The sequence below is a fragment of the Pongo pygmaeus genome, chromosome 20, assembly GCF_028885625.2.
Source record: "Pongo pygmaeus isolate AG05252 chromosome 20, NHGRI_mPonPyg2-v2.0_pri, whole genome shotgun sequence".
Lineage (NCBI taxonomy): Eukaryota > Metazoa > Chordata > Mammalia > Primates > Hominidae > Pongo > Pongo pygmaeus.
The window spans coordinates 12,477,083-12,495,279 of NC_072393.2; the positions used below are offsets into that span (position 1 = coordinate 12,477,083).

At 43.4% G+C, this 18,197-nt stretch overlaps 1 protein-coding gene across 2 annotated transcripts in view; it reads left to right on the plus strand.

Moving 5' to 3' along the window:
- The window catches only part of LOC134738826 (zinc finger protein 709-like), a 43,154-nt gene extending 29,264 nt beyond the window's left edge, over positions 1 to 13,890 (plus strand). The window contains exon 2 of one of the 2 annotated variants that reach the window (XR_010124943.1): positions 12,171 to 13,890. The gene's annotated coding sequence lies outside the window, so the exon portion shown is untranslated. The remainder of the gene's footprint in view (positions 1 to 12,170) is intronic. The other variant, XR_010124942.1, reaches the window with a different exon arrangement.
- The last annotated feature ends 4,307 nt before the right edge of the window (positions 13,891 to 18,197 follow it).

Consider the following 18,197-nt stretch of genomic DNA (forward strand, 5'->3'; position numbering starts at 1 on the left):
GCTTGGGCAATAGAGTGAGACATGTCTCAAAAAAAAGAAACGAAAAAAATAATTTTAAACATTTGGTTCTTAACTTACAAGTGATATTACAGGTTGTACTGCCATCACATATCAAACTGCAGGGCATTTTTTGATATGGGCAGAATCTTAAGGCATTAGGATGGCATAACAGTATGAGGAGCTTCACTAACCCACTCCCCAGAGACACTTGTGACAGTTGCTTTAAAACAACCATTTAAAGCCCCTGAGGTCATCCTAAAGGCAAACAGCCAGTGAGGAAACCTATTCAAGAGAATCTGTGAAAATTCTGTGAGAAATGTGAGTCTGTGGTATTTAAACCCTTACTGTTCCCTGATCCTGCACCCCACATCCTCACCCCAGTGAGGTGAACACTCCACTCTAGACTATGTAGCCAAGGATACAAGGTTCTCTCTTTCCAGTATAAGAGTTAAAGAGGAAAGAGGCTGGGCGTGGTGGCTCACACCTGTAATCCTAGCACTTTGGGAGGCGAGGCAGGCGGACTACCTGAGCTCAGGAGATCAAGACCAGCCTGGGCAACACGGTGATACCCTGTTTCTACTAAAACACAAAAAATTAGCCAGGCATGGCAGCATGCGCCTGTAATCCCAGCTACTGAGAAGGCTGAGACAGGAGAATCACTTGAACCCAGGAGGTGGAGGTTGCAGTGAGCTGAGATCGCACCACTGCACTCCAGCTTGGGTGACAGAGCAAGACTCTGTCTTAAAAAAATAAAAAAAAGAAGAAAGTAACACCAAACACTGCTTGACAATCAAAGACAGGTTTATTATAGAAAAGACCTGAGAGAGGCTTCTGGCTGGTCAGTCAGGAGCACTTTTCCTTGCAGACTAAGAGTGTACATTGGTTTTAGGGTGAGGGAGCTTATTACAAGCTTGGAATGTTTCTGTGTGGGGGAGAAGTTTATGGCAGGGTTGGAATGTTCTGGGTGGAGGGGCGGTTATCTTGGGGATGACATCTTTCCGGCAGGAGAGGGGTTATCCCGAGGCTAGCATGTCTCTGTGGAAGGAGTCTGGAACGTTTCTGGTTGGAGATGTTATTTGTGGTTTGTGATCACGCTGACCTTAGCCATTAGGCTGATGCCCTTTGGATTTAGGCAGTTTTTGCTTCAGGTGAATTTTAAAATGAGGTGCTTATCCATGATGGTGATGCTTCTGCTCTGTCAGAAGACCTTATAGTGATAAAAAGGACGAGGGGCGGCATGTTCTTTCTGGCTACTTCCTGCTGACGAGGGGACGGAGAGTTCTCTGGTATCGGGTTGACCGTAGGAGCAGTGCTGTCTGTAGATGTTTTTGGGTAGTTGTCTGTGAAATGGCCATGATCCTGTCAGTTAAAAAAATCTCTGAAAAAGGTTAATTAGGCAGGGTAAGAACATTAGTCCCATAATTAGGTATATTATTAGGAGAGGGCCCAGGAATGGGATGACCATGCTATGATTTTGTTCCCAAACCAAGAATCTGTTTGTTTGTTTTTGGTACTCCTTAGCTTTTTAGCTTTTTCTTTGTTTTTTTTTTTTTTAATAGTGCTTTTTACTAGGTCCGATTGGCTGATATAGAAACAACATTCCTTACCTAATGAGAGGCAAAGGTGCTGGTTTGGAAAGGCCCATGTGTTATTTTCTGTTAGTAACCATTATTCCCGCTATGAGGATAATAATTAAGCAAAATGCTATAGTAATAGAGATTCTGTGTCTGATATTTTACCCTGAGGGTGCTACAATATCTAGTCCTACTGCAAATAGTAGAGTGAGTAAAGCAATTCCCACAAGGGTGGCATAGTAAATAATTTCCATTAAAGTTTTAATATTTGGCTTAAAAGGAGAGGTAGGAACGATGAAAGTATTTGATGAGGTAGGGGTGAGACTGAATAGGATGAGTAATTCTCTCTTGGTTACTTCCTTTTTATGATTTTTAGCTTAAGATTTCCTATTTATTTCCTCCTGTGAGTATCAGGGGGCTTGGAGGCAGTGCCTGCTGAAACATCAAGTTTTCAGTTTATAGGGCTTTTAGAAAGCACAGCTATTTTGGAAACTTGTAGCCAGAAAAATTAGAATTTAATTTAAACAGAAAATAGTAAGAATTGAAAAACATTAGGCAAGCAACACCAGAATTTAACAACATGTGTGCTATCGTTTTTGAAACATAATTTTCTCTCTCAAGTTTACCATTTTCATTAAAAGACAAATCATGCTAGTAGGACTGATTTTCTTTATTATACTTGGCTTAGTTATTTGCATACAGTGGAGCAAGAATAATTATTTGTTACTTAGGTCCTTTAAATTGGCTTTGATGGAACTTTGTTTTGTAGAAGGAATCTGAGATAAGACCTTTTTAAAGGCAAGCCCAGCCATGGATTTGTACCATTGAATACCTATGAGTTGGGAGAATTCCTCTCTTCTTGAGGTTCCAAGATAACTTGGGACTCCTGGCCTGTCAGAAAGTGACATTCTTTACTTACCACAGATCAGAAACCCTGTACAGGGACTGTACACCAAATCTGAGGCCAGCTTTCCCAGGGCTTTATTGGCTCCATAAGTCAGATGTGATTCCTTAAAGGAAGGCACACCATTCCAGTCAAAGCCTTGGTAAAATAACCAGTTTTCCCAATTGTGTCCTGTTACAAAAGAAAACAGATTCTTGTTGCACTTATGCAAATAACTATATTACCATAACTTAAGAATATTCTGGAGAAAATCAGGTAGAGAGAAATAAGAATGCTCCAAATTTTGTTCATGGAAGCATACTAAATTGTTAAAAGCTGTCAATAGCTCAAAAGAAAAGATTCTTGGACTTTGAAAAACAAAACAAAGGATTAGCAATATTTTAAGCAATACGTTAAAAAGATCACTCCAGGCTGGGCGTGGTGAGTCACATCTGTAATCCCAGCACTTTGGGAGGCCGAGGTGGGTGGCTCACCTGAGGTCAGGAGTTAAAGACCAGCTGGGTAACATGGTGAAACCCCTTCTCTACTAAAAATACAAAAATTAGCCAGGTGTGGTGATGCACACCTGTAATCCCAGCTACTTGGGAGGCTGACACGGGAGAATCGCTTGAATGTAGGAGGAGGCTGCAGTGAGCCAAGATCGCGCCACTGCATTCCAGCCTGGGCTACAGAGCAAGACTCTGTCTTAAAAACAAACAAACAAAAAAGATCACTCCAGTCTCCTACAGTTTAGTTCATGCAGTTAATTCCTGTCCTGATTCATATTAACATTTTAGCTTTTTAAGAGTTCTGAACGTTTTTCCTCTATTGTGATATCACAATTTTCAAAGTTTTCAGAAACTTGCATTCAAGGGCACCTGTTAGACCTTTATAGCTGATTATAAAACCACCTTTTTAAAGAGGACCAAAACAAGACAACAATTGTTTATGGATGACAAAAAGTTTTAGGAGAGGCCGGGTGCGGTGGCTCATGCCTGTAATCCCAGCAGTTTGGGAGGCCAAGGCGGGCAGATCCCCTTGAGGTCAGGAGTTTCAGACCAGCCTGGACAACATGGTGAAACTTCATCTCTACTAAAAATACAAAAATTAGCCAGGTGTGGTGGTGTGCACCTGTAATCCCAGCTACTCTGGAGGCTGAGGCAGGAGAATCGCTTGAACCCAGGAGGCAGAGGTTGCAGTAAGCCGAGATCGTGCCATTGCACTCCAGCCTGGGCAGCAAGAGTGAAAATCCGTCTCAGAAAAAAAGTTTTAGAATAGCCATAGTTAAGACTCAATTGACAAGGATATCTGTTACCTCTGTGGCACACAATAATTTTAACATAACAATTATTACTTATAAGGTACACTAAGATATGTCAGAATTATAGGAGTCTCCCATAACTTTGGAACACATACCAATAACATACTTATACAAATATAGCCCAAAGAAAGCCAAACACCATTTTGTATTTGACAATGCTTCCTGTATGATTTTATACCAAATATGCCAAATTTTACCTTTATATTAGTGTGCTATGAATATTAAACTCCATTTTTAATAAAACCTTGTAGACGCATTTACTCAATTTTAATGTTTGACCAAAAGGTAAGATTTTTATAGAGCCTTTTTAACCCTTTATAATTTTTGTTAAAGAGCAGGTTAGTGCTTTAAGAGAAACCTATTGTGCTTTTATTTTAATGCTCAATTTACAGAAAAACTAGATGCTACCCCTTCAACTTTAGCCAATATGTTTACCAGAATTTCCTTTACAATTAACCTGCCAAAACTTGCTTAAACCTTCAAAACAATTAACTTTTTAATGTAGGTAAAAATCCACATTCTCATGCCTCCTTATAATCTTTTTACCAAAAGCATATTTTACTTTCCTTACACACTTTCCACATAATTAACTTTCAGTAAACTTTTTGTTGAAAACCTTGGTAAGTTTGGGATTTTAATTATGTACTAGGTGTAGAGCCTAGGACCTAGACTTCTGTGCAGATAAGGTCTGGCTTAGTCCAGCATTTAACTCCTTGTGTCCTAGGTTTTACCTAGCTGCAAAGCAGGCAAGTTGTACAGGTAAGAGTTATAGGGGCATTTTATAAAGCAGTCAGGAGGCCTAATCACTTTTAAATTGTACATTTCTTGCATAAATTCCATTTATAAAATTTTTCATGCCTTTCACAGACAATCTGACATGCCTCAACTTTCTGACTTGTTGTAAACATCGCTCTCTTTAAACAACCAGTTAATTTACTTTAGGACAAAAATTTACCATATACAATTTTTAAATATAAATTATATTTTAATATCAAAGATAACAGTCCTTTCCCAAAACAAACTTCCTTCACGCCTGTGGACTGGACTGCCTAAGTCCATAACATTAGAAGTTAGGATATTAAACGGCTTAGGATGTAGCTATTTTCATTAAACCAATATTAATGTTTCACTTATTAAAAAATTATACAAAGATTATTTTGTTTGGGCTGAGTCATAGTTTTGTTTTGATACCTTGTAGTATTTGGCAGAGATAACAATGAAATTGCTTGATTAATAAATGCAAACAAAAACATACGCTGGCAACTCTTAAGACCCTTCTAACTTTACTGTACCAGTAAGTTTTAAAGATTAAAGTCATGTGAACTGAAAGATTCCACAGCTTTTACTTTTCCGTTAAAAATATTTGATTTAAGCACTTATTTTTTTGCCAATTATAATTAGAGTTCTTTTAATAGACATTGCACACATAACACATATATAGCCACACAGACAACCAGAAGAAGATTCAGTAGTTACAATATTTTTTTCTCCTAATTTCCCAATTGGCTTATTGGCCTTTGGGTGGTACCCTTTAAAAATAGGGCTAGGAAAACAGTTTCCAGGGCCTAATAAACAAGTAGAGCTGGAAAACAAAGATTTTGAGAAGTACTTATTCACCTTTAATTCCAGGGGTTCCATAAGGAAAACAGATTTTTCCCAAAATGGGATTTGTGGCGCCTTATCTGTTTTCCCAAGGGGTCCCAGGCCACCAGAAACCATTTTAGGGTCTTTTATACATGCACCAAGAGTGGCAAGACAGAGTGGAAAAAAGTAATTCAGTTAACTGGGAAAAAAAACTTTTACAAGATCTATGAAGAGAAGCCTTTTGAATATACTCATCGCTTGGAGGAGGGAGAGACCTGGAGAGGGTTTTCATTAGGAAGATTTTTTTTTTTTTTTTTTTGAGACATTGTCTCGCTCTGTCACCCAGGCTGGAGTGCAGTGGCGTGATCTCTGCTCACTGCAAGCTCCGCCTCCCAGGTTCACGCCATTCTCGTGCCTCAGCCTCCTGAGTAGCTGGGACTACAGGTGCCCACCAGCACACCCGGCTAATTTTTTGTATTTTTAGTAGAGATGGGGTTTCACTGTGTTAGCCAGGATGGTCTCACTCTCCTGACATCATGATCAGCCCGCCTCGGCCTCCCAAAGCGCTGGGATTATAGAGGTGGGCCACCGCGCCCAGCCAGGAAGAAAGATTTTATGAGAGGTGCAAGCTTGACACAGGGAGGGTTGGGATTTAAGGTAGAAGCAGAAGAAAGCCTGAATATAGAGAACCTCTTGCCATTTGCTGTTCTTGGTTATAAAGTTGTTAAGGTTCCTGAGAATTTGCAAGTTAAAGGTGCCATTTTTGGGCCATCAGCTGTCACTATCTAATGTGTATTGGGGCCAGGCCATGTTACAATAAAAGACTACATGCTTAAGCTAAGTTTGGTGAGGTCACGACGGAGACAGCACAGTGGAGAGGGTGTGGGAATATGGGATTGTTTGGCACCCATGTGGGCTGGCAAGAAGAAGCCAAGGGTATCTGTTTTGTTCTAGGCATCCCCAGACAAAAGACAGAGACCCAGAGCCCTCTTTCCAAAGAGGATGGTCAAGCTGAGAAGAAACTGGGCATCCCCAAGATTTCCTCTAGCTTAGTCCCACCAGTCCTCTGAGGACCAAGACAGCAGACCTGACTTTTTCTGGGTACCATGAGAAAGCCAGGGGAGGGCAGATCTTACCAGTCAGCTGGATTAGTGTCTGATGTTGATGTTCCGGTTGGCCTCTTGGACTGCAGCTGCACAAGGGAGAGAGAGAGAGAAAAGGGAGGATGAGAGAAAAGTGAACTGAATGAAAAGACAGAGTGGTGGCCAGAGACCTTCAGGATCCAGGAATTAACTCAGGACGAGCTGCCGTTGCCCACTGCTTCCTGAATTGCAGGAGAGCCTCTGCCCCCAGCACCCGTCCTGGGTTTTGGCACCAAATGTAAGAGTTTGAGGAAAGAAACATGAAATGTGGCTTGACAGTCAAAGACAGGTTTATTTTAGAAAAAACCTGAGCAGGGCTTCTGGCTGACTTCCATCAGAAGTGCTTTCTCTTACAGACTCAGAGTGTATATTGGTTTTAGGGTGAGGGGGCTTATTACACGCTTTGAATGTTTCTGTGTAGGGGAGAAGTTTATGGGGGCGTTGGAATGTCTCTGGGCGGAGGTGGATTATTTTGGGGCTAGCATGTCTCTGGTCTGGGAGGAGTTTGGAATGTTCCTGGTTAGAGATGTTATTTGTGGTTTATGATCATGCTGACTTAGCCATTAGGCCGATGCCCTTTGGATTTAGGCAGTTTTTGATTAAGGTGACTTTTAAAATGAGATGCTTGTCCACGATGGCGATGCTTCTGCTTGGTCACCCAGCCTCTAGTCAGAAGGCTTTTTTCCAGGAAGGGCAGAACTTCAGCTTTTCTCATCTTACCTCCACCTACCCATTACTGAGGTTACGCCCTGTGTGGGTATGTTCAAAAAGTGGGGACATGGTTTGTGAGCATGGTGTGCTCAGACTACTAGGACACTGATAAACTTTGCCTCAGCTCGTAGAGGTGGTGGATCCATGCCAGGACACAGGCCAAGAGGACATCAGGCTGCTGTCCCTCCCCGCCACTGAACACTCAGTTCCCAAAAAGAGAGGATTACTCAGAAAGCAGCTTGCCAAAGCTCCTACCCAGGCTTCAGGCCCTGTCAGATTTTGCCTTGAGGTGGAAGAGAAGCAAGCTGTGAAACACATAGCTCCTAACCTCTTGCATAAGAATTAACTTCAATTGCAATAGATCATGAGACATTTAAGCCAAAGGGCACTCGATCCTTGATGCAGTGGAAATGGAGGTGAAAAACAATTCACAGGAGATTCGTGGATTTAATGAAGATACTGCCTGCACTGTAGGCCAGCTAATTTGTGGACAAAATCAGGAAAAAACACTGTTAGGAGGAGTCCATTAAGCATCTAAACAAACAACTATTAAATGCTGATCTCAGATAGTATTCTTACAAAGGAGAGAAAACATATTTGGATTTACAGGGCAAATTTGTCCGGGGACTTTTTTTAGAACAATAGAGCCATCAGCCAGCAATTAGTGCAGTTTAACATCTGAGGGCTGTCCAAGAGAGGAAGATGATTCCCACCATACCATTGTCATGTCAGGATGACTGCAGGCAGAAACAAAGCTGAGCCACTTCCCCTTCCCTCAAGAGCAGTATCAGAGACTTAAAGTTATGAAGAAGAAATTGACAGAGCAAGAGCATCGCCATCATGGACAAGCACCTCATTTTAAAATTCACCTTAATCAAAAACTGTCTAAATCCAAAGGGCATCAGCCTAATGGCTAAGGTCAGCATGACCATAAACCACAAATAACATCTCTGACCAAAAACATTCCAGACTCCTCCCTGACCAGAGACATGCGCCAAGATAACCCCCACTCTGGCTGGGAAGATGCCAGCCCCGAGAAACCCCCCTCCAGCCAGAAAGATGTCTGCCCCAAAATAACCTCTCCTCTGCCCAGAGACAATTCCAAGCTTGTAATAAGCCCCCTCACCCTAAAACCAATATATACTCTTAGTCTGTAAGAAAAAGTGCTCCTGACCAAAATCGGCCAGAAGCCCCTGAGATTGTTTCTAAAATAAACCTGTCTTTAACCATCAAGCTGTGTTTCTTTCCTCTTTAACTCTTACAGAAATAGACCTCACCAAAATAGTCCAATCGGTCACTAAACAAAATAAAGCAAATAACAATAACAAGGCCTGGAGAAATTGAACATACTCTGAGAAGGTTCAGTATGTTATCAAAAATGTCCAATTTGCAACAAGTACAACCCATACATCCAAAAAAAAAAAAAGCTGACAATAGAAACTGCCTGTGAGAACAGATAGCAGATTTAATCAAAAAATACTTCAAAGCATACATTATAAATATGTTCACAGAACCAAAGGAGAGCGTGACTTAAACACATTGAGATTTGGAATCTAGTTGAAGGTTTCTCCACACCAACTACCCTGCTTTCACAATCTTTCTAATGTAATGACTTCTGTAAAACATGACAAGCCTTGCTGGGCGCAGGGGCTCACACCTGTAATCCCAGAACTTTGGGAGGCCGAGGCAGGTGGATCATGAGGTCAGGAGTTCGAGACCAGCCTGACCAACATGATAAAACCCTGTCTCTACTAAAAATACAAAAATTAGCCAGGCATGGTGGCAGGCACCTGTAATCCCACCTACTCAGGAGGCTGAGGCAGAAGAATCGCTTGAACCCAGGAGGCGGAGGTTGCAGTGAGCTGAGATTGCGCCGCTGCACTCCAGCCTGGGTGACAGAGCGAGACTCTGTCTTAAAAAAAAATAAAATGACAAGCCCATCATTAGTGGTTCATTAATAGGTTTTGAACCTACATTGCACCCAGTATCACAGAAAGTGCAGGTTTTCTGCCATGTATGAATTGTTTGAAAGTAAATGCACTGATTACTCTGCAACAAGGCTCCCCCATAGCTATTATAAAAATAATAATATCCATGTATGAAGTTTCTTAGTTCTGTTTCCCTGTGAAGTATTTTATAAATACTTCAACATCTATGTTACAGTAAGTATATATTTTTGTTGAAAATTTTGTGTTAAAAATTGATAACATGCAAAGATCCCCTCAAGGGACTTTTTTTTTCCTCTTGTGAGGGCAAATCACCTTAGATTTCTCCCAGGCTTTTTCTATTGATCTTTAATGTTCTGGTTTTCCCATTTGTTTCCTAAAATGTAGACCGAAAAAAATCATCATTTAGAAAGTATGGAAAAATTACTGGATTGTAGGTTCATTGTGCACTGCAGCCATGCTTGATCAATTCATCAAAATACCTCCCTTCCACATTCCAAATTTTGGAACAGCACTGATGGCCAAAAAGCACTTGTTCTCTAATTGACTAAAGGAAAAAAATACTATCCTCACCTATAGAAGCCAGGTGCTGATGGCTTCCCTCATCACATCTCTACAGATTCTTCACAGAAAAATCCAGCAAAACCCACTCCTTCTGGATGAAGTTCACAGCCACGTCTTCAAAGACCACCAAGCCGTGACATATCCCAGATATGTGTAGAGGAAGACAGGTGAAACGGACAGCACTGGGAATCTAGACTCAATTCATGAGAGTTCACACTGAAGCGGTGTCATTGTCTCAGAGCCATGGAAAACTAGGACATGGACAAACAAAGAGAGGTTCTGAGCAGAAGTTTAATAGGCGAAAGAAAGACATGAGCATTCTCTGCTGCAGAGAGAAGGGTCTCAGAGAAGTGGGTTGCTGTTCCCACAGTGAAATGCAGTTTTATAGATGAGCTTGAGGAGGCAGTGTCTGATTTACACAGGGTACAAAGATTGGTTGGGGCCAGGCGTGGTGGCTCGTGCCTGTAATCCCAGCACTTTGGGAGGCCAAGGCAGACGGATCACGAGGTCAGGCGATTGAGACCATCCTGGCTAGCACAGTGAAATGCTGTCTCTACTAAAAATGTCTCTACTAAAAATACAAAAAATTAGCCAGGCGTGGTGGCGGGTGCCTGTATTCCCAGCTACTCAGGAGGCTGAGGCAGGAGAATGGTGTGAACCTGGGAGGCGGAGCTTGCAGTGAGCCGAGATAGCACCACTGCAGTCCGACCTGGGCGAAAGAGCAGGACAACGTCTCAAAAAAAAACAAACCACCAGTTCACTACAATCTTTCTATAAAATACAAGAGTAAACACTTCCTAATACATGCTAGGAGGCCAACAGAATCCTACTGCCAAAACTAGATAGATACAATACAAAGGTAGAAAACTATAGACCAGTAACTCTCATGATCATAGATCCTAAAAGTTCTCAACAAATATTCACAAATTGAATCTAAAAATGTATAAAAAGAATTATACACCACAGTCAAGTGGGAATCATTACAGGCGTACAAGGCTGATTCAAATTCAGAAATTGCCGGGTGCAGTGGCTCATGCCTGTAATCCCAGCACTTTGAGAGGCTGAGAAGATTGCTTGAGCCCAGCAGGCAGAGGTTGTCCTCTGGGAGTGAACCAGAGGCTGATATTCACTAGATCCTCCAAGAGACCTGGCAACTGTGAGCATCCTGGGTCAATCCCAGGAAGTTCTGAAACCCAGGAACAGGGACAGATCACCCTGTAAAATTTCCAAAAGGGAACCTCAATCCAAAGACATTCTGGCAAGGTGTCTGTGCCTAGGGAAGATAAAAGGAGGAGAGGCACAAAGATTTTTTGCAGCAGAGTTTCATGCACTTACTCTGTTTTCCTCATGTGAAATGTTCACAAACAGAAAAATATTTTAAAAAGAGCCATCTATTGCTCTGTGAAAAAAATGATAAAGTACTGCATCTGTTTGAAATGCACAATAAAGGACAAATAGTTGATAATATTTTGAATCGATGAAGCAAAGTTGGCACTTGGGAATGTGGGGAAGGAATTGGAAATTTAGGAATTCATACAAACCCTAGAAGGGTTAAGTTCGGCAAACAGAATTGTGGATTTGAGACCTGTGTCCCACACTTTTGGAAAACGCAAGGGCAAACAAATACACGGGAAAATCGGTACCCCTGGGGAGTGTTAAAAAAATAAGAGGCAATCAGACTGGAGTGGCTATAGTGCCCTGAGTTGCCTCCCAAGGACACCAAAATCGAACACAAATGTAGCTTGTAAATTACCAATTTAGAGGAAAATGAAATTTAGCCTCCAACTACATAACCAGAACATTTCCACCTGGATAGACCTGTCAGAAATAGGAAGAACTGAAAGAAATTTGTTAAAAAGTGGCCTAAGATGGCTGCAGCTTGGACATACAGGTAATAGAAACCAGGCCCATGAAATAAAGCTGAACTGTCAGCCTGAAAGTCAAATATCTCAGTGACCTGTACTGATGACAACCTTGCCTATCAGATGAAGCAAAGGTAGGACAGATCCAGTCATCCCTGTCTAAACCCTAAGATGCCTGTGTACTGGTTAACCTTTCATATACTTTCACCACATACTTGCTTTATCTTATGTATAAGGTCACTGCCCACTTCTCCCATTTTCTGTGTAACACAAGGTATATAACACTTCACGTAGCCCACTCCAGGACACACTGTTTGTGCTGGGTCTGTATTCCCAGGCTATCGTCCTTAAACTTGGCTCAGAATAAAACGCCTGTTTTTTTAACCTTTGGTTGACAGACCAAATAAGGCGACTTATAACCAAAGATTTAATTTGGCGTGCTTCCTCATACACCTTATATAAAAGCCTTTCCTTCAATCCCCCCTGACGGGACCCCAAAGAACAAACCATGGTTGCGTTATTCATGAATTGCTCTTGGCTAAATAATTAAATATTTAACGGTGCTGCATTTTAATTTTTACAGGTGAAAGGCGGGATTGGGAACCCCACAGACCGCAGCTCCTCCCAGGAGAACCCCACACATGAGTCTGGATCCTCACCATGGTCCTCCCGTGGCCCCCACACAATCTGGGGAGACGCGGAGACGCGGGCACTACGGGCGCTGTGCTGCCGAGAGGGCTCCGGACTGGGGCTGCAGTTGCTGTGCAGGGACGGGACAGGATGCCGGGGGTCCCGGGTGCCGGCCCAGCCCCACCCTGTGGCCGAGGGGACCCAAGGCCGAGCTGCGCCAGGGAGACTCGGGTCTGCAGACCCCGGAATCGCTGCTGAAAGGCCCGGGTCCCACCACAGCAGGTCCCAACCAGCCCCTCCTCCCACCCGGCCTTGCACACTCACCATTTCCCAGCTCCCAGGTGTCCCGGGTCCTCCCTTGGCTCCAGGGATCAGTGCTGGTCACCACCGGACAGAAGCTGTGGTGGGGCCACCTCGGCCTCTGGAACGCTGATTTCAGTGGGTTAGGGGAACAAGAGCCCCTTAGACTTGCGGAGCTTGGCCCCACCCTCCTGGCGGAGCGCCTGATTGGATGATTTACACGACCCCGCCCAGTACCCCCAGGATAGGAATCAAGCCCCACCCCCTAGGCCCGGGTTTCAGGAGAAGCCACGGAAAGTGCGGAAGTGTGGAGCAGGACTGACAGGTTCTAGCAACAGCCCTCCGACCCCCCCCCCAGGCCAGGTTTCCTTCTGGAGCTTGGACGTGACCCCACACTGGGGACATTTGCATTTAAGAAAAACTTGGCTCCGAGCTTTCCACAGTGGGCACTGGCATCTTCCTATACTCAACTGGGCCCTTTCTGTTTCTTCCTCCTGGACAGGGGTTCACAAGTGTGAGCAGGCAGTTCCACACTCCGTGTCCAATTGAGCCAGTACCTTTGCTGGAAGCTACTGGGCTGGAACAGGAGGGAGGGCCCAGATGTCTTCCAGGGATCAGGAATTTGGGATAAGCAGCTGGTGGCATGGCCAAGGCTTCCTCATAACCTTATCTCAGTCTACCCATTTTCAGGGAAGAAAACGAAATATGCCAACAAGGGAACAAAAATTAAGTGCATGAAAAAAAGAGTTATACTACAGCAATATTCTGTAAAGAAATCAAAAGGGGCCGGGCGCGATGGCTCACACCTATAATCCCAGCAGTTTAGGAGGCCAAGGTAGGAGGATCACCTGAGGTCAGGAGTTTGAGACCACTCTGGCCAACATGGTGAAACCCCATTCTCTACTAAAAATACAAAAACTAGGCCAGGCGCAGTAGCTCACGTCTGTAATCCCAGCACTTTGGGAGGCCAAGGCGGGCGGATCACAAGGTCAAGAGATCAAGACCATCCTGGCCAACATGGTGAAACCCTGCCTCTACTAAAAATACAAAAAAAATTAGCTGGGTGTGGTGGCACGTGCCTGTAGTCCCAGCTACTCGGGAGGTTGAGGCAGGAGAATTGCCTGAACCCGGAAGGCAGAGGTTGCAGTGAGCAAAGATCACGCCACTGCACTCCAGCCTGGCAACAGAGAGAGAGACTCTGCCTCAAAAAAAAAAAAAAAAAAAATAGCTGGGCATTGTGGCACGTGCCTGTAATCCCAGCTACTCGGGAGGTCGAGGCAGGAGCATCACTTGAACTTGGGAGGCAGAGGTTGCAGTGAGCCGAGATTGTGCCACTGCACTCCAGCCTGGGCAGCAGAGTGAGACTTCATCTCAAAAAATGAAAAGGGAAGAACAGCAAACATTTGAACTAGCTCAGATAAGCATCCTCCTTCACAAGGAAAAGCCGCATTCAGAAAATCACATTCCCAACCTTAAGAGCCATGTTCTGACTGCTGTAATGCAGCCCCAGAGGAGATCTGTCTGCGAGTTCCTGTCCCCTCAGTGTGGAAATGCTCCCTCCTTCAGGACCTTAATTTTCACCAGCAGGAAACTCTCACCTGGAATCAGCTTAAGGTTCTGATCTAAATAAACTGTCAAAATCATAAACGCATTCTCCAGAAGACAACCCAAACAAGTCTTTCTCTAAACCTGAACTAAACAGATTTTTTTAGAGGGAGTCTAGCTCCGTTGCCCAGGCTGAAGTACAGTGGCGTGACCTCGGCTCACTGCAGCCTCCACCTCCCAGGTTCAAGCAGTTCTCCTGCCTCAGCCTCCCCAAGCAGCTGTGACTACAGGTGCGCACCACCATGTCCAGCTAATTTTTGTATTTTTAGTAGAGACGGGGTTTCACCATGTTGACCAGGCTGGTCTTGAACTCCTGACCTCTGGTGGTCTGCCCGCCTTGGCCTCCCAAAGTGCTGGGATTACAGGTGTGAGCCACTGCACCTGGCCTTTTTTTTTTTTTTTAAACGAGATGGGGTCTCACTATGTTGCTGAGGCTGGTCTCGAAGTCCTGCCCTCAAGTGATCTTCCTGCCTCAGCCTCCCAAAATGCTGGGCTTATAGGTGTGAGCCACCAAGCAAGCCCAGCCCAAGTTGCTTTTTTTTTTTTTTTTTTTTTTTTTGAGATAGAGTCTAACTCTGTCATCCAGGCTGGAGTGCAGTGGTGTGGTGTCGCTCACTGCAACCTCCACCTCCCTGTTCAAGCGATTCTCCTGCCTCAGCCTCCTGAGAAGCTGGGACTACAGGCACGTGCCACCACACCCAGCTAATTTTTGTATTTTTAGTAGAGATGGGGTTTCACTATGTTGGCCAAGCTGGTCTTGAACTCCTGACCTCGTGCTCCACCCACCTTGGCTTCCCAAAGTGTTGGGATTACAGGTGTGAGCTACCGTGCCCAGCCCCAAGTTGCATTTTTATGTAGTAACAACAAATGGTCTGAAAGAAAATTAATGAAACAATTCCATTTACAAAAGCATCAAAAACAGTAAAATTTCAGCCAAGAGGCCTGTATCTTGTACACTGAACACTACAAAAGATTGCTGAAACAAATTAAAGAACAGACAAATAAATGGCAAGTAATCCCATGTTCATGGATTGTAAGACTTCCTATTGTTAGGATGAGCATACTACCCAAATTAATCTACAGATACAATGCAACCCCTATCAAAATCCTTATGGCCGCCTTTTTAGGCCGGGCACAATGGCTCACACCTGTAATCCCAGCACTTTGGGAGGCTGAGGCAGGCAGATCACTTGAGGTCAGGAGTTCAAGACCAGCTTGGCTAACACAGTGAAACCTCGTCTCTACTAAAAATACAAAAAATTAGCTGGGTGTGTTGGCTCGTGCCTGTAATTCCAGCTACTCAGGAGGCTGAGGCAGGAGAATTACTTGAACCCAGGAGATGGAGGGTGCAGTGCACTGAGATTGCGCCACTACGCTCCAGCCTGGGAGACAGAGTGAGATTCCATCTCAAAAAAAAAAAAAAAAACAACTAGAAAAAATCAACCCTAACATTCATTTGGAATCTCCCCTAATACCAAAACAATCTTGAAAAAAAGTTCAGAGACTCACACTTCCTGATTTCAAACTGTCTATAAAACTACCATCATCAAAACCACATGGTACTGCACAGGGACAGACATACAGCCCAATGGAACAGAACAGAGAGCCTAGAAAGAAAATGCTTGCATATGTGGTCAAATGATTTTTTGACAACAGTGCCATGATCATTCAATGGAAAAAGGACAGTCTTTAAACATATGTTGTTGGGAAAACTGGATATCTACATTCAAAAGAATAAAGTTGGACCCTTACCTTATATACAAAAAATAACTTTGAGTCAAAGATCTAAACTTAAAAGCCAAAACCATAGAAGACTTAGAAGAAAATATAGGGGAAATTTTCATGACATTGGATTTAACGATCATTTCTTGGATATGAAATCTAAAGCACAGGCAAACAAAAAATAAACTGAACTACATGAAAATTTAGAACTTTTGTGCACCAAAGGACACTCTCAAGACAAAAGACAACATACAGAATGAGAGAACATATTTGCAAATCACATATCTCGGAAGAGATTAATATCCAAAATACATAGAAACTCCTACAACTCAACAAAACAAACCAATGACCCAATTCAAAAATGAGTGAGGGACTTGAAAACATTTGTACAAAGAAGATACATAAATGGCCAACAACCACATGGAATAATGCTCATTACCACTGGTAATTAGGGAAATGTAAATCAAAACACCAGTGAGACAGTTCACAACTGTTGGAATGGCTGCCATTTAAAACAAAAAGTAGAATATAACCAGGGTTGGTGAGCATGCAGAGCAATTGCAGTCCTTGTGTATTGCTGGGGAGAATGTAAAACACAGCCACTGTGAAAAACAGTATGGCTATACATGAACAAAGAAAACCCTGTGACCCAGTAATTCCACTCCTAGGTATGTATCTAAAAGAACAGAGGCCAGGCGCGGTGGCTCACACCTGTAATCCCAGTAATCTGGGAGACCAAGGTGGGTGGATCACCAGAGGTCAGGAGTCCAAGACCAGCCTGCCTGGCCAATATGGTGAAACCCCATCTCTATTAAAAATACAAAAAGTTAGCTGGGCGTGGTGGCAGACACCTATAATCACAGCCACTCAGGAGGCTGAGACAGGAGAATCACTTGAACCCAGGAGGTGGAGGTGGAGGTTTCAGTGAGCCAAGATGGCACCACTGCACTCCAGCCTGGGCAACAGAGCGAGACTCCGTTTCAATCAATCAACCATGGAAAGCAGGGACTCAGACACATAAGCACCAATTTTAGAGCAGTATTCACAGTAGTCAAAAGAGTTTTGTGGAAACAACCTAAGTGCTCAACATATGGATGGATAAAGTGTGGTATATCCAATATACCACACTTGGGAATATTATTCAGGCACAAAAACTGAATTACTGGTACATGCTAACATATGGATGAACCTTGAAAGCATTATGCTAAGTGCAATAAGCCAGACACATAAGGACAAATACTGCATGCTTCTACTTACATGAGGCACCTAGAATCAGCAAATTCATACAGCAAGAAAGGAAAATAGAGATTACCAAGGGATGGGGATGGGAGGAATAGGGAATGGTTGTTTAATGGGTACTAATTTTTTTTTGGACTAATGAAAAAATTCTGGAGCTAGCTAGCTAGCTGTGATGGTTCTAAAGCACTGTTAATGTATTTAATGCTACTGAATGGCATACTTAAAATGGTAAATTTCATGTTACTATATTTGACCTTAAAAAAAAATTAAAGGCCGGGTGCGGTGGCTCACGCCTGTAATCCCAGCACTTTGGGAGGCCGAGGTGGGCAGATCACATGAGGTCAGGAGTTCGAGGACCATCCTGGCTAACACAGTGAAACCCCATCTCTACTAAAAATACAAAAAATTAGCCAGGTATGGTGGCGGGCACCTGTAGTCCCAGCTACTCAGGAGGCTGAGGCCGGAGAATAGCATGAACCTGGGAGGCGGAGCTTGCAGTGAGCCAAGATTGCGCTACTGCACTCCAGCCTGGGTGACAGAGTGAGACTCTGGCTCAAAAAAAAAAAAAATTAAAAACTGGCCAGGCATGCTGGCGCACGGCTCACACCTGTAATCCCAGCACTTTAAGAGGCCAGGGCAGGAAGATCCCTTGAGCCCAGGGAACCTGTCTGGGCAATATAGTAAGACCTTGTCTCTCCCAAAAAAAAAAAAAAAAAAAAAAAAAAGGTTTAAAAAATTACCTGGGCATGGTAGTGTGCACCTGTAGTCCCAGCTATTCAGGAGGCTGAGGTGGGAGGATCATTTGCTTGGGAGGCAGCAGTTTCAGTGAGCCAAGGTAACACTACTGAACTCTAGCCTGGGTGACAGGGAGAGACCCTGTCTGAAAGAAAAAAAATTAAAAACTAAAGACACAATTTGAGCTACTAGAAAGGAAAACAACAATGCCTGGTATAAAATATACACTGGATTGAATAACCAGATCAGATATTTCAGGAAGAAATTAAGACCCAGTAATAGAAATGACATAATTTTAAATACATGCACTTAACAGATCGTCAAAATACGTCATGCAAGAACACACAGAACTGCAAGGTGAGACACAAAAATTCAGTTA